The following is a 17,530-nucleotide window of genomic DNA, read 5'->3' as shown; positions in this document are numbered from 1 at the left end:
GAGAATTATTACTTTGAGTAGAGCAGCTCTGAAAGGGGCTGGGGATTGATTTATGCATCGATTATTGGTGAGCATCTTCCTTTTATATAATCCTATAACACGTGTCATTGAATTTCTGTGTCCAACTTCCACTCACTGCACTTTTATTTCTCTTCTCATTTGATTGCAGGGTCTCCAGGGCAGAGCCTGGAACTCACTACACATCTGTGCAGTGTTTAACATAATTATACTTCAAGCTCTGCTGGTGTTTGTGTTATTCTAACAGAAATAAATAATATTGTAAGCACTGAAAATATTCAAACTGGATGGAAAAAGCAGATTTAATGCAAGGCAGGAAGGGAAACAAAGACTTGAGTTATGTGGAGACCGTAACAGAAAAATAATTTACAATAATTTATTTTTTTAAAAAGCCTTTGCCCTGCTCAGATGGTGAATGTTTGAGTGTGCCAGGAATTTGGGACTGGGCAACTAAACAAACCCTCAAACTTATAATTAAGTAATTGGAGGCTGGAAATACATGCAAGAGAGGGACTGATGCTGACATTTCTATTCCGTGCTCTGACATCCCCCTCATGAACATTTGCTGATACAACATTTAAAGGGTTTAGCACTGCAGGGATTGTCACAAAAACAGGGTTCTAAATGGTTCTACTAAAATGTTTATACAGTTTAGTGTAAATTTTTGTCACATTTGGAAAGAATAAACCAGCTGTCCAACACCATATTCAAAAATAACTCAATAGCATCTCATGCACAGAAAAACCTAAAGCAAGAAATAATGGACTTCAATGAAAATCTCAAGGGTTTCATAGAAATTCCTGGATTGAAATGGCCAAAAACATCAAACCAGAGAAGATCATGGCAGGTAAAATCCCAGAAGGGTTTGGGTTGGAAGGGACTTTGAAGTGCCATGGCAGGGACACCTCCCACTGTCCCAGGGTGCTCCAAGCCCCATTCAACCTGGCCTTGGACACTGTCAGGGATGGATCCAATGAGGATGAGTGGAAAATAACTTAGAAGCAAAAGTCAGCACCAGACAAATGAAGTTTTTTTTATCGTGACTATAAACCCCCAGAGAAAAACTTGATATTCCTGCAGGAAAAGCCAAGGAAAACTTGTCCCGTGTGTTAAAACAGCAAAATAAAAACAGAAGGGGATTTATGAAGAAAAGGGGAAGGAGAAGACAGCACCACACTGAGATCACAGTATTATAATAAAATTCAGACAGTCCCAGAGCTCTGGTCACTCTCTGTATATTTATATTCTGGTCACTGCAGAGAAAAGCTTTGGAAAAGAAACAAGCTGGAGATACATAAAGACCAAACCCCTGAGAAGAGCTCTGTGTACAGGGGAGAGGTACACAAAATAATTAAATGTTCAGAGAAGGTGAGCCAGGCTCTCCTATTTACTCCCTCTCATAATACAAGACCGAGGAAATATTCAGTGAACAGTGAAATTGAAAAGCAACAAATTTGAAACCAATTAAATGCATAATTAACCTGCAGAACTCATTGCCACAAGTTATCAGCGAAGCCGATCGCTCAGCGAAACCCGAAAAAGTTGAGATGTTTGTATTACCTCTGAAAACATCCACATTTTTACCTTTGAGCTACCTCGGACTCTGGATTCCTTGGAGCACTAAACATCCTTTAGCAATATAATATTAATATAAAACAATTAAGAATGATGAAATCTGTCACATATCAATTGAGATCATAAGCAGAAGGAAACTCCGAGGAACTACTTTATTTCTGGTGGTGTCTGACAAAAACCCTGATTTGAGTCCCAAATTTGAGCCCCTTACAGCTGCTTGGATGCTGTTTTTCAGTTTAAAATCGACCTTGCCAGCTTTTTTTACCATACTCAAGATGAGAATTTATGTGGGGATGAGAGATGCACACCCAGAGCTTTGTGCAGAGCAGCCTCTCCTTGTTTGGGGCAACAGCTGAAGGGGGGTGAGGACCTGCTGTTAAATGGAACTCAAGGTATAAAACAAAACAAAGAATCTCATCAGCAGGGAAAATAAAGAGCTAATGAGGAATTTAATACTGCTGAGCCACGAAGCCTGACTGGATCCAATGGCTTGAGCAAGTCTCTGCTCATTGTCCTGAACACAGAGAAATCCAGGCAGGAAAAAGAGCAATTTCCAGCCTGAAGAAGAACAAAAGTGCTGAGAAACACATGGAGGACAGAGACAGTGATTCCACGTCCCAGACTGACCAAAGGAAACCACCACTGGTGGCTCCTCAGGCTTCTGCCTTCCCACTTCTACTCTGGGAAAAGAAAAGGATCCAGGGAGAGCTTCCAGCACATCCCAGGGCCTCAAGGGGCTCCAGGAGAGCTGCAGAGGGATGGGGACAAGGCCTGGAGGGACAGGACACAGGGAATGGCTTCCCACTGCCACAGGGCAGGGCTGGATGGGATCTTGGGAACTGGGAATTCTTGCCTGGGCTGGAATTGCCAGAGCAGCTGTGGCTGCCCCTGGATTCCTGGAATGTCCAAGGAAGGATTGGAGCAGCCTGGGATCACGGGAGGTGTCACTGGAATGAGCTCTGAGGTCCCTTCCCACCCAAACTGCTCCTGGGATTCTGGGATTTGGGACACTCAGAATCCATTCTGAGGGACTTTTATGAAAAATGGGGAAAGAAAAGAGAGGGAAAGGGAAGGGAGACCCTTCATGGTTTTCTGAGATTGCAAGTGAGGTCCCTCAGTCCATAAATTTCTTGGAGAGGAGATGGACCCAATCTCAGGCTGGGAGAGCTGGGAATTCCCAGCCTGGAGAAGGGAAGGCTCCAGGGAGAGCTTCCAGCACATCTCCAGGGCCTCAAGGGGCTCCAGGAGAGCTGCAGAGGGACTGGGGACAAGGCCTGCAGGGACAGGACACAGGGAATGGCTTCCCACTGCCACAGGGCAGGGCTGGATGGGATCTTGGCAAGGAATTCCTGCCTGGGCTGGAATTGCCAGAGCAGCTGTGGCTGCCCCTGGATCCCTGGAATGTCCAAGGAAGGATTGGAGCAGCCTGGGATCGCGGGAGGTGTCACTGGAATGAGCTCTGAGGTCCCTTCCCACCCAAACTGCTCCTGGGATTCTGGGATTTGGGAAACTCAGAATCCATTCTGAGGGACTTTTATGAAAAATGGGGAAAGAAAAGAGAGGGAAAGGGAAGGGAGACCCTTCATGGTTTTCTGAGATTGCAAGTGAGGTCCCTCAGGCCATAAATTTCTTGGAGAGGAGATGGACCCAATCTCAGGCTGGGAGAGCTGGGAATTCCCAGCCTGGAGAAGGGAAGGCTCCAGGGAGAGCTTCCAGCACATCTCCAGGGCCTCAAGGGGCTCCAGGAAAGCTGCAGAGGGACTGGGGACAAGGCCTGCAGGGACAGGACACAGGGAATGGCTTCCCACTGCCACAGGACAGGGCTGGATGGGATCTTGGGAAGGAATTCCTGCCTGGGCTGGAATTGCCAGAGCAGCTGTGGCTGCCCCTGGATCCCTGGAATGTCCAAGGCCAGGCCGGACATTGGGGCTTGGATCACCCTGGGATGGTGGAAGCTGTCCCCACCCAGGTAATCCATGGTGCCCTTCCTGCATCTCCCAAAAAACCACCCCAAAATTGAGGAAGCACCATCCTGTGCAGGAAGACGAGCTGTGCCCTCAGTTCAACTCCTTGTGCAGCCTCAGGAAAGATTTCTTTCCTTTCCTTTTCCTTTTTCAGGCTCTCAGGGCCGCCTGCCAGGAGTCTGAGGGCTGTCTGCAGTGCTTGGAGACTCCCCAATCCATGCATTTTCTAAAGGAATACCATTATTTTAACACGAACTGGGGGTTTTTTTTCTGTTGTGGGTGAGAGCGTCTGGAAGGGAAAGCAAACACTTAAAAATGCTTTCTAAAAAAGAGGTTTCATCCCAGTCAATAGGATGCTTCAGGAAAAGAGAAGCTGCCAAGTACTTCTATAACTATGGGGAAAAAAAAAAAAAAACAACACAAAACAAAACAACAAAACCACCCTCTTTTGGGAGTTGCTAAAACATGTCAGTCTTTACACAATCTTTTTGTGCTGCCCAACGCTGTGAGCGCTCGAAAGCAAAGCTCTCTGCTGGATTTGTGAAGCGTTATTTTCTTTTTTTTTTTTTTTTTCCCTGCATGCCTCCAATCTATTTGTCATGCAATACAGCCTGTCCCAGCCCACAGTGAGAATTAATGCTTAATTTTCTAAACGTGGAGAGACACACCAGCTATTTGCACAAGTAATGGCACTGGTATTTGCATGAAATTGAGAACGGCAAAGAATTGTTCAGATTAGATTAATTTAAAAATGATAGAAGAGTTACAACTTTGCTCTGTCCTTTAAGAGGGAGAGGCAAAATCTGCGGAACAAAACATGACTGATCATAAATAGAGAAAAGGATCTCATAAAATGTTTATTCATCCTCTATAACACAGAGTACACGACACCCTGCTGAGATGCAGGTTATTAAACAAGATGTGGCTCTGCAATGAAACAGGAAAAACACCTGGGCTAGGGATTGGAGGAATGGATTCTTCCCCTGGAGGATGAGGAGGGGGTGGGATGGAATTCTCAGAGCAGCTGTGGCTGCCCCTGGATCCCTGGAATGTCCAAGGCCAGGCTGGATGGGGCTTGGAGCAACCTGGGACAGTGGAAAGTGTCCCTGGCCATGGCAGAGGTGGAACTGGATGAGCTTCAAGTTCCCTTCTACCCCACTCTTAAAGAGATTCTCCTTTTTAAAAATTTTAGGACTAGAGGAGTAACAAATACAACAGAGGTTAAGAGATTTCAAAAAGAAATTTCAAAAAGGGAAAAAAACCATACATTTTTGCAGTGCAGGGAACAAGAAATTATATCACATATTTTATATTTAGCTATAATTACATTTAATTGCCTTGCTACTATCAGCAAGTTATCCCATCTATCAGCGTGGAAACTCAGATACTCAAGTTCACCCGACACTCTGCCTTTATTTAACACAGACACCAATGGATGGAGAGGCTAAAAAACCTGGTTTTCCAAGAGAAATCCCACTTTTTTTTTCTCATAATAAATTTTATTCTGTGGCAATCTCTGACCATTCAAAATGATATAAAAATTATTTATGTGCAGGAAAATACTCACAGGGATCTTTTGGTGCATTTGGAATTATGGAATCACAGAAGAGTTTGGATTGGAAGGGACCCTAAAATCATCCAGTGTCACCCCTGCCATGGCAGGGACACCTTCCATTGTCCCAGGCTGCTCCAAGCCCCAGTTTTCTCCATGGCAGAGAGTCTCCAGCCCTGATTTTAAACGCAGATAAAACCCATCTTTTACCTTTCCAAACGCAGCCAGCTCCTGGCAATGACAATTTTTCACTCCTCTGTTTATTCCATAGAACTCGATCAGCCATCTCCCACATTCTATTCCATTTCCAGGTGGACAGGGCTGGGTTTTCCATGCCCAAGTTAAATTGTGGATTTTCCATGCCCAAGTTAAATTGTGGATCTTCCATGCCCAAGTTAAATTGTGCTTGGGCACTGAGATCCTGACAGGGAAACTGTGGTAGAAGCGCAACTGTGATTCCTGCCAGTGACTTACAGCTCCCAGACATTCCAGGGGAAAGCTGGAATTGTGAATCTCTTTTATGTGGAATATCACCCTGGGTGCAGAAATTCAGCTGTTATCCACTAAAATTCAGGAGAGTCTTGTTTGCTCCTGTGGAAGCTTAATCTGTAACACAGAGTGAGCAATAATCTTATTTAATGATGGGGAAAAATTCTCATATCTCCTGCAACTTAACTGGAGTTGATTAAGAACAAACCAGACGCAGCAGTTTGCCCTGAAATTTAAGCTGTGAGGGTTTAAAATCTTAAGAGAAATACGAATTTCTAGTTCTCTAAATCTGTAACAAAAAAATCCAAAATGCACATGGTCTGTGCTGCACGTAAACAGAGCTGCTGCATCAATGAAGATTTAAAAACAACCCAAAAAAAAACAACCAAACCAAAAACTGAGATAAAATCAATGAGCAATTCTCAGAGTGGAATGTGTCTATTCAAACCAGACATCTTATTTTCATTATGTTTGATTTTTTTTTTTCCCTGTCGGGGAGTTGTGGAGGTCTCACCTTTCAGGGTTTTTACTTCTGCCAAAGTCTACATTAATCTAAAAAACCAGAGAAATATTCTAGACAACACATTTTTATTCCCAAATCGATATTCCAGCAGTAAACAAGCAGATTTTCAAGGAACCACGGAAGTATTTAATGTTCAGGACACTCAGATTAAATGAGAGCCAATAATGGAGCTGTGGTCAAGTGACATAAAAAATGCAGGCAGGGATTTGGAATTCTTAATTCCACCAAAATTAAGCTGGAGAGCAAACACAGGTGGATTTTTTTGGTTTGCTTTAGGCACACAGGTGGATTTTTTTACTCACTCTGAGTATAAAATTTTGCACATCTGTGTGATTAGAGATCAATATATTTTTATTATTTATAAATGTGTTAATTATTTAATTTATATTTATTTTATCTTAAAATATATTCATACATCTAATTATTTTTATTTATATATTTATTTCTTTTTATTTATGTCTATACTTAATTTATTATCTAAGTATAAATCTACCCCCAAATTCTGTGGGACCAAAATCAGATATTGATACTTCTACAGGTTTTGGGGTTTGTTTGTCTTTTTTAATATAACAGGGAGTGTCAAATATTCCCTGAATATTTGATTTCCTCTTTGCTCAGCTCCTCACAAAGCTTTAACACAAACATCCCCAAAGTGCTCAAAAGTGACAATATTTCAAATGCATTTCTTGCACAACAGAAAAGAAAATCTGAAGACAAAGATTCACCCTTGTAGGGGTATAAAAGTTGGAGGTATAAAATTGTGTAAAATTGTATAAATAACTGGTAAGGGTGCGAGCACAGGTACACTCCGGGTGTTTTGAGCTCCACGAGAGGAATCACTTTTATCCTCCTATTCCCTGAGTATAATTTACTTTTTCTGTCTATTATTTAAGGGAGGAATAATTGTGCCGAGGATTTTATTCCCCCTCTCTGCTTGCAGATATATTTCCACGTAAAAAACCTAAAAAATTTATCAGAAGTTGAGTAGCAGAGATGGTAAAATCCTGAGCACAGCCCATCTCCTGCTCCTGAGATGTTCCCAGAGCAAGACTGATAAATGAAGAAGACACCAAAATGCAAGAATTATGGAAAAATGGAAATAAAATGGGGGAAAAAATTCAGGATCTGGCAAGAAAACAAGGAAAGCTGATAGAATTCTCTTCCTGAAGGCTACAGAAGGTTTGCTGGGGAGGTGGGTGAGGAGGCAGAAGACAGAAAGGTTCTCCCTGAACATTTATTCCCCCCTAAGGAAGTCAGAGAGGAAATTTGGGTTGGAATCTCCCATTTCCATCAGGATAAATCCCTGATTTATGAGGAAATCCCTGATTTTAGCAGGAATCCTGGGAGGATGAGCACGAGGTTCTGTAGCTCTGGGATCTGGAATAAGGATGGAGGAGGATTCTCCTTCCAGGTCTCACACTTGGCTCAATTCTCACCTTTGGACACCACCAAGGAAATGGGAAAGGAGCAGAAAATCCTTTTGTAGCTCTAATTTTATAATTCATACAATTCCAAATTTATAATTTATAAAACCAACTGGACAAGGGGATCTGAGCCACCAAACGACCTCTTCCACCTCCTCACAAGCTGATTTCCTCAAGGACGGATTGCAGGAGGTAAGAAAACCTTTTTTTTGGTCCACACAAGCTTTAAAAATAAGATTTCTGATGTGCCATCAAGGAAAAGAACCAAAAAGAAGCAAATCGAGGCAAGAAAAGTTTCAGCTGAGGAGAGACACGGTAAAAGGTGACAAAATTCCAAATTATGGCTTGAGAACCTGATTTACCAAAAAAACACAAGGAATTGCAACTGGAAAAAGGGAATTTTCTTATTTTCCTGAGGATTTTTTTTTCTTTTTTTTTAAGATATTGATGGATTTTTTAAAAAATTAAGATGCACAAACAGCATGAGGAATGGGAGATACAATCATGCTGCTCTTTTCCTCAGGATGTCAGCAGTAAAATGATTTCTAGTATTTCCAGAAGTGCAAAAAGAAAAAGCCGTGGAATGCTCAGAAATTCGTGATTACTCCTGTAAGCAATTCAAAGATTGCCTTAGTATTAAAAAAAAAAAAAAAAAACCAAACCTCTGGATAAAAAGGAATAAAAACATTTAAGAGAATAAGTTAAATGGAGTAGGTTAATAATTTGTATTATCTTATCACTGAGGTTTAGACAGTCATAAGCCCATAATGGCAAGGAAATTTAGATTTACAGGAGAAATTACATCTATAACCGTGCCCACTTGCCTGAATATTAAATTTTAAAAAAAATTAATGATCTGCTTATGAAAAATATCAGATCAGAACCATCTGAGCACAGTGCAGAGGGAGGTTGGATTCCCATTAATTTTGAAATCATTCCCACTGGTGCTCATGGCTAATGGGAGCGCTCTGGAATTCCATCAATAAAAGTCATTATCATAAAACCTGGCTCCACTCTGCCCTACTCCTTTCTCCCCAAAACATTGATTTATTTTTTTTTTTTATACAGGAAAAATTATTTACATTTTTCACCAGTGCCCACATTTGGGAGAGGTCTCAAACATCCCTTCAGGCTTAAGAGCCAAAGTTCAAGGGATCTTCTTTTCTAAAATTATTGCTGCTGGCCCCAAAATTCCTTAAAAGATTCACAGGGAACAAAAATTATGTCAAATAATCGAGTTCCAAACACTCCTTTTTTAACAGCTTTGAGTGATTCTTTTTAGCACAACTTTTTCCTGCTTTAAATAAACTACAGAGGTTTTTTGTTTGTTTTTTTGTTTGTTTTTTTTAGATCGTATGGAGTCTATTTTTATGTAGAAATATTAAAAATACATATTAAAAAAAGCCAAGCACTCAGCATGCAACAAAACCCAGCCATGCAAGCTCCACATGCCCACAGAGAGATCTAAGGCAGGAACAAATTAACTTAATCTTATTATTTGAAGGTGCAGGACTGGAAAGAGCTGTTGAACATTTGAGGGGAACCTGTGTCACTTTGATCTGCGTTGTCACAGAAAAAGCCACGCGACGTTTTCAAATTCAAACCATTCCTAATAAAGGAAAGCAGGGCAGAGAACTCTGAGGATTAAATGTGTTCAGGAGAGACAGAGGGTGAAAATAAATAAAAATAAGAATTTTCTACAGCGCTATCCCACCATAGCAAGTCCTTATTTTTCCTAGATTTTGTCCTAAAATTACTTTTAATCACTACATCCATGAAAACCATGGTGGAAGGAGGGATGCACAGTAAAATATCAATATCTGATATCATTCTGCCCCTGCCTCCAATGCAACTGTGACTAAGAATTAAATCAATCCAGAAACAGAAGCGGGAACTTTTCTGTTCTAAAATTAAAAATCAGAGGGCAGGAGTTTCATTTTCCCACCTGTTAGTACAGCAGGGTTAATTTAATCCATTCCTCTGTCTTTCAATCTCTATTTCCAGAAAGAAAAACTGGCAGTGACAATTTTATACAATATTTGATCAGCACTGACGCTGGGCGTGCAAAGCAATCAATGCTCACTCTTATAAACAACCCAGGTAATGTATTAAATACCTTAAAATTAAAATACTGTGATAATTCAACCTCAGGGTTACTTCAAGTTGGTGTCTTCAAAACCCTTTTTTCATCAATTTTCTGTGCTCCGAGCAATATTTTAGTGATGATCACGTGAAGATCTCCACCAAAAATTATTAATTCAAAATAGAGTTTTGGAGAGAGGCTTTCGTCTTGTTTTGTTTTATTTGGGTTTTATTGGTTGTTTTTTTTTTTTTTTTTTCTCTTCTCAGAACGAAGCTTTTTTCACTGTTTTAACCTTCTCGGAAATATTTCCATCCCTGGAGGGGTCCAGGGCCAGGTTGGACAGAGTTTGGAGCAAAGCGGGACAGAGGAAGGTGTTCCTGCCCATGGCAGGGATGGAATGAGATGATCCCAAAGATCCCTTCCAACCCAACCCAGTCCTGGGATTCTGACTGCTAAAAACAGGTTTTGAGGAAAACCATCCTCCTTCAGCAGGGGGTTGGAGCTGGATGATCTCCAGGTGTCCCATCCAACCCCAGCTCTTCTGGAATTCCATAAAGACATTTTTGCTTTTCATCCTGAATAGCTGTCACCTATTTCGAGCTGGCAGTGCCCCCACTCAGAGTTCATCCATTTGGGGCAGACTGGAAGTTGTCAGGACTGCCCTGCCCACGCTCCTTCTTAAATATTCAACCAGCAAAGCTTTGGGAAGAGAAAAAATTCCTTCCCCAAAGGGTTGTCCAGGGCAGTGCTGGAGTCTCCATCCTGGCGGGATTTAAAGCTGTGTGGATGTGGAACTTGGAGACATGGTCACTGGTGGCCTTGGCAGTGCTGGGGATGGTTGGATTCAATCTTGAAGGGTTTTTGCAACCTAAATAATTCTATGATGATATGAGAGAGTTCTAAAGCGCTGCAAACTGCAGATGATAATTTCATTCTTCAAATCTGCAGGTGTATTTTAAAAAAGATCTTTTTAAATGATCTTGGCTTCGCAGAATTCTGGATTGCCTCTGGTATCATCCCAGAGCTGAGTGCAAACACCCCAAACTCATGATTTGGGACCAAATGCTGTGGTCAGAATACGGTTTGTTGACTAAACTTGTTTTAGTTGAAGTGATGTTTTCACTTCTGCTTGCAAGTTTGAGCTCCTTTGATGTTTTCTGCTGCAGAATTCCGGAACTGGGCAGTGCTGCATTTGAGGCAAAGTTGCAAACTCCCAGAAATATCTTCAATCAAATCTGATGGAGTTATAAAAGCACAAATTCTTGAGCTGCCTGAAGATATCAATTTTTAGCAGCCCTGAATGCAGGTTCTTTCTGGCTGTGCTTGGTTTTTTGGTTATTCCTTGTTGTTCAGTTGTGCTCAACACCCCGGACCTCAAATCCATGACTTATTTCCCAAGAAACAAAAGAATGAGTAATCTGGGATCATCTGCTTCAGCAGCCACCCCTGGAAAAGGATCCCTCTCCAGAAATGAGCAGAGGCTGCGATGCCTTGGGAAGGCTGACCTGAAACAGAGACTGGTCAGAGCTAGAGAATAAAGCAGATATTTATTAAAAGGCCTTTAGGATACACCTTGGGCAGGACAAGAGCCTGGCCAGGGCTACACCCAAGGTGGACCCAAAATAGTCACAAAATGGACGAGCGGTCACGAGGTCTCACACTTTGATAAGTTTTGGTCCATTTGCATATTGGGGTTTAATTGTCCAATTACAGCTTCGGGTTGTGAGGTCTCATCCTTGTTTTTCTCTTCGGCCACCCTTGTTTGTGCTTTTTGGCCTGAAAGCTGTCCTTGGTCTTCAGCAGGAAAAGGATTTGTCTTGTCTCCCTATTCTGTGAAGAGCTGACTGACACTGAATGTGAGGCTCAGAACTGCACCCCTGGGCAGCACAGAATCTGGAAAACATGAAAGCTCAAACTTAAGGCACCAGCTGAAGCACCGAGAGCAGGAGCTGCTTCTCCATCTCCACCAAAAGGCAGCACCAGCACCAGAGCCGATCATTTCCTACCATTTCCTACAAATACAAATTCAACCAGAGCAAGCAGAAATAACCAGAAATCCAAGCACAGCCAGAAAGAACCTGCATTCAGGGCTGCTAAAAATTGATAACTTCAGGAGCAGCTAAAGAATTTGTGCTTTTATAACTCCACCAAATTTGTTTTAAGGTATTTCTGGGAGGTTTCATCTTTGCCTGGACCTCAGCACTGCCCAGTTCTGGAACTCTGCAGCAGAAAACATCAAAGGAGCTCAAACTTGCAAAGCAGAAGTGAAAACATCAGTTCAACTAAAAGCAATTTAGTCAACAAACTGTATCTGACCACAGTATTGGGTCCTAAATCATCAGTTTGGTACCTTCCTGATGCGTGTTCTCCCTTTAGCTCCACTATCAAAAAAAAAAAAGAAAAAAAAAATCACCTTTAGAGACCAAAAGGATAAAACCACCAAAGAAAAACCAAAATATTTTGCTACTTCAGGCCTGGTCTAGTGGAAGGTGTCCCTGGCCATGGCAGGGGTGGCACTTTAAGGTCCTTCAAACCCAAACCATTCCATTATTCTATGAAACAAGAACAAGTTAGGATGAAAAATTCCCTCCTCGCACCTACACCCATCCTTTGTGCCTTTGAAAATATTGTGGTGACAAGTCCAGCACATCCAGACCGTGGCAATTTCTCTCTTTTCATTCCAATTGTGTTGAATTATTATCTTTTATGTGGACAACAGTTACAGGCATGACACCCAAATGATCAGGGAAGGTCATGTAAAAGGAAATTAAAGACAGGAACAATGATTATGGACGGAAGGCTCAGTTTGATGAAGCTCATTCTCTGAAATTATACTTTATCTCAGCCCCCCATCAGCACTCACCAGTTCAAGTTACAGCCTGGTTTCCTCCAGGAAATTTTTATTATTAACTGCAGCTCTTAATATTAACTGTGCCGAGGTAAAAACAAGCTGATCGAGACACAGCCGTGTTTTGAAATTAAAGTGCCACTACGGGTCGTGCTGAAAAATAAAATGACGGAAGAAATTCTGTGTACAAAAGATCCTTCCCAACCACTGAGTTAAAGAGCATGAAAAAGATTCAATTTCAGGTAATTTTGTGCATTTTTAAGGACTGGCAAGAAGTATTAAGATAAAGAAATCCTCCAGACACACAAAATGCATTCCTGCAGGTGTAGAGTTCTTCGTGGGCACGTTAAAAATTAACCCAAAAATAAAATAGCTGTGCTGGGGAAAAAAGGATTCCATGGAGTGATTAGTGCAGGGCTGGAATTGCTAAACTGTCATCCACAGGTTTTAGCTGTCCATAAAACCAGCCAAAATTATGATTTTTTCTTTTTGAAAAATTACATCTTAAAAACTACTCTTTTCTCTTCAAGTGAAACATATTGTTGGTGTAAGTCATGTTCATTCTCTTTTTATTACACTCAAATTGAATTTCCAAACGAAAAAAAAATACTTTAAACAATAAAGAATTGCTAAAATATCTCTACTTGTAAATATTTAACTCAATATTGGTTGTATTCTGCTTATTTTCACACCCTCCAGCTTGAAAATAATTTCTCCCATAAGCAGAAAAAGAAATAAAAGACAACTAATAAGGGGGGAGGAAAAAAAAAAATCTCTATTTGCTTTCTGAATTGTTTTTCTCTCAATGCTTGTCAGTTTGCAGCCCCTCAAAGCGTTCTCTGACTAAAGATAATAATGAAGAATTCTGGAAATTAAAGCTGGAATGTTGCTGCACTGCAGGGATTTGCCACATGGGGGATCCCAAAGTGAATGGACTTGAAAGGAAGTCGGGGGAGAAAAGCCAAGAGATGATGACATGGAAAAGATGGAAAACTCAGGGTTTACATTTTAAAAAGGACAAATCCAACCAGACCTACATAAACATGGAAACGTGTTGTTCACTAAGCAGCTTTAGAAAAATAACTTATTTTTTCCACTCCTCTGAAGCCAGAGCTATAAAGGCAAATTGCTTCTAGCAGTATAAAAGGATAAAAATTCCATAATTTTATTTCTTTTCAGCATTTGAATCTTTTCTATTTTGCAGAGATGTCAACTTAAAAAGGAATTATCCGTCTATAAATGCATGCCCACACAGCAATGGCTGCATGGACATTAGCACACATGTCAAATCTCTATTTCATGCTTAATATTTTCACTATTATTTCAAGAATTCACACTTATTCACCCCTAGGAGTAAGTCTGAGGTCTAAACCAAACCACATTTCATTCCTTGAGTAAATTAAATTTAGTTTCATTTCATTGCTGTGGATGTGGGGGCGGGAAGGAGGAAGAGGTTTTTGCTGGCACTGAGATTGGTACCAATAATTCGGGCATTAATTTGTACTATTTGTATTCCCAACACCTTTAACATCCCTTAGACTTCAGCAGATCGCAGCACGCAGCCGGCAGCTGCTCTCAAAGAGAAAAAATCCATGAAAAGGCCATGTTTAAAAACATTTCCAGTCCACAGGAAGTGATAGAAGACATGGATAAAAGTCCCATTTTTTCATCATTATATGTCACTGCCTGTTTATTTTACTTTGTTACCAATTTGGAAGGAGATCTTTCTGAGGCCAGCACTTGATAAAAACTGCACTAGACTCAGTGGTATTTTAAAAAGCATTTTAGATCAAAGCCTCAGAATAATTCAATTTCAGAATCATTGAATCATTTAGGTTGGAAAAGCCTTCTAAGATCGAGTCCAACCATTCCCACACTGTGAAGGCCACCACTGCCCCATGTCCCCAAGTGCCACCTCCAGAGGGCTTTGAAATCCCTCCAAGGATGGAGATTTCCCACTGCCCTGGGCAGCTGTGCCAGGGCTGGACAACTCTTTTGGGGAAGAAATTTTCCCAATATCCAACCTAAACCTCCCCTGGCCCAGCCTGAGGCCGTTCCCTCTCCTCCTGTCCCTGTTCCCTGGGAGCAGAGCCCGACCCCCCCAGCTGTCCCCTCCTGGCAGGGACTTGTGCAGAGCCACAAGGTCCCCCCTGATCCCCCTTTTCTCCAGGCTCAGACCCTCTCCCAGCTCCCTGAGCCTCTCCTGGGGCTCCAGACCCTTCCCCAGCTCCATTCCCTGGACGCCCACCAGCTCCTCAAGGTCCTTCCTGAGCTGAGGAGCTCAGAAGTGACCCCAGGATTCCAGGTGGTCCCTCAGCAGTGCCCAGCACAGGGGACAGTCACTGCCCGAATCCTGCTGCCCACTCCATCCCTGGTAAAATCCAGGTGCCGTCAACCTCTTGCCCACCTGGGCACACCTGGGGATGGTCCAGGCTCTGTCACCAGCACCCCCAGGGCCTTTTCCAGCTTTCCAGCCCCTCTGCCCCAGCCTGGAGCATTCCATGGGGTTGGTGTGACCCAAATGCAGGAGAAGGAGCAGCCCCAGGTCTCACTTCATTCCCTCAGACTCTTCTCCAGTCATGTCCACTAACTCCAACATAGGAATTTTGTGGCTCCATGAATTAGTATCAGGACAAAGCTGGTCCCAAATAAACTCTGGCTGCTGCACCAGACTAGATCTAACCCAAAAATACAACTCCCCAGATCAACCTCACGGTAAAAAGCAACAGTCACAATTCCCACTCTAGACAGAGCTTAGTCCTTACCTAGGAGTCATTAAAGCTCCACACAGAGCTGAAGACCACGACAGATGTTAATTCCACATCCTCTGCTCTGAAGGCAATCCGAGCCTTCCCCGAGCTCATACTGCTGATTAATCTTAGGCTGAGCTTGTACTGCTCTTCCTCTCTCTGTTCTAACACAGTCATCATGGAACACTGGTTCTTAACAATACAAGAACTGTATTTTTCTCATTTCACATAGATCTTCACACCATAAATCGCTACTGTGTTCTACCCCAGGAAAAAAAAAAATATTTCTGTGAATAGTGTGAGATAATGTACTTAATTATATATTTAACTTGCAAAAGCCCTTTGAGAGCCCCGGAGAGAGAATTCATTCTATGGAAGCTCTCTTTATTAATAAAAGTACTTATCCCAATTACTTTGAACTTCTATAGACAGTGCCTTATTTCAAACTATTTTAATCAATCCTCACAAAATCTCTTGGCAACGGCCTGCAGAAGTACACAGAGGCAAGGGAGCCGTGGTGCTTCAGTGGAGCTACCAATTCTTTATGCTTATTATTCATCCTTACTATGCTTTTTAATTAATCACACAAAATAAAACCAATGTGGTTTGCCAGCCTCCAAGTTCTCCTTTATTAAAAAAGTGATTACATCCAGTAATCTGGAGTTAATATTAGAAAGGCTTAGAGAATTTTCCAGTCTGTACTACTCACAAAGTAACTAATCATTGCAGGAGATTTAAATTAATTTGGGTCAAATGAGATTCAACATCATCTTCCAGGTGCAGCTGCTCCCTCTGCAAAGGTTACTGATCCCACTGCCACGGGGCTGGGGCTGCTCGTGTCAATCCAGCGGCGAGGGAATCGGATTAGCTCAAACCATTCATCCCAACTTTTCCAGCAGAGGGATAAAGCCCAAAGCGAAGCAGGGAAGTTTTGCATGAATGGCTGCTGAGCCAGTTAGTGAGGAACACTCAGTTCCTGCCAGGGAAAAAGGAGGAGCTGCTGGAGGCTTTCATTTTCCCCACTGATATTCCTGGATGGAGAAGGTGGTGGACAGAGCCCGGAGTCTGTCCAGACAGGAAATGACAGGGATGAGCCATTCGTTGACTGCTCGTTTCAACTCCTACCCTGTGATGCTCTGCCTGCCAATAATCCTGAAATTATGGATAATGGGATGGGATTTTCTCTGGAGCCAGGATGGGAGAGCTGGGGGTTTCCAGCCTGGAGAAAAGAAAGATGCAAACAGACCTCAGAGCCCCTGGCAGGGCCTAAAGGAGCTCCAGGAGAGCTGGAGGGACTTGGGGACAAGGCCTGGAGGGACAGGACACGGGGAATGGCTTCCCACTGCCACAGGGCAGGGCTGGGTGGGATCTTGGGAAGGAATTCCTGCCTGGGCTGGAATTGCCAGAGCAGCTGTGGCTGCCCCTGGATCCCTGGAATGTCCAAGGCCAGGTTGGACACTGGGGCTTGGAGCAGCCTGGGATAGTAGAAGGTGTCCCTGCCATGGCAGGAGAAGAAAATGAGAATGTTTAAGGTCCCTTCCCACCCAAACCATTCCAGGATTCTCTGTCTGAACACAGTTATTCTCTGTAATGAAGGGGATGGAATGGGACGAGCTTTAAAAATCCCTCCCAATCCAAACCACTCTGTGATTCCATGATTTATATTTTATGGAATCATTAATACATTTTACACAAGAAATGACAAATGTCTTAAAAGCACAGAGTCACCTCTTCAACAGAGAAGTTACTGATCATAAAAACCAAAAAGAGCTTTATTTTACAAGCACCCATTTCATTTCCTACTGAGATCAAGTGACCTCAGCCCAGCCTTAAGGGTTACTCTGACTTGTTTATTCCATCTTTGGAGCCAAATCCAGCTTGAGGACAACGAGCAGTGCCAGATTCTCTCCAGCTGACGGCTCATGTTAAGCTAAGCCCAGGCTGGTGTCCATTAGCAGGAAAAGTGGGATAGCACAGGCAGAGCTCTGCTGGTGGTGCCCGCGTGGGAGCTCAGTGATTTAGAGAAATCACCAGCAACTGCTCAGTCAGTAATTAAACCATAAAGGCCAGACCTGAAAGCTGCAGCCTTTTGAAAGCAATAACCATCAGAATTCCCAGCACCAGTGGAATGGTTCCCATCTCAGACCATCAGCACTGTCTGTGCTATCATCCTCTCCCTTCCTGTGGCTTCAGCCCAATCACCCCCAGCTCTTTTCCTCACTGCTCACTCTAAATGCCCAGCCCTCACCAGATCTGCAGCTATTTCTTAGCACATGATGGGGATGAAGTTTTAGCAGCTCTGTT

The 17,530-nt window shown here is 42.5% G+C and overlaps 1 protein-coding gene across 3 annotated transcripts in view; it reads right to left on the bottom strand.

The window, feature by feature from the left end:
- Nucleotides 1-17,530, bottom strand: part of CHCHD3 (coiled-coil-helix-coiled-coil-helix domain containing 3) — a 127,666-nt gene that overhangs the window by 58,364 nt on the left and 51,772 nt on the right. The gene's annotated exons all lie outside the window — the stretch shown is intronic.

Source organism: Chamaea fasciata, unplaced genomic scaffold (genome assembly GCF_029207755.1).
Source record: "Chamaea fasciata isolate MVZ Bird 193981 ecotype frontalis unplaced genomic scaffold, bChaFas1.0.hap1 SCAF_5, whole genome shotgun sequence".
NCBI classification, from domain to species: Eukaryota; Metazoa; Chordata; class Aves; order Passeriformes; family Sylviidae; genus Chamaea; species Chamaea fasciata.
This window is presented reverse-complemented; position numbering and strand designations above follow the sequence as displayed.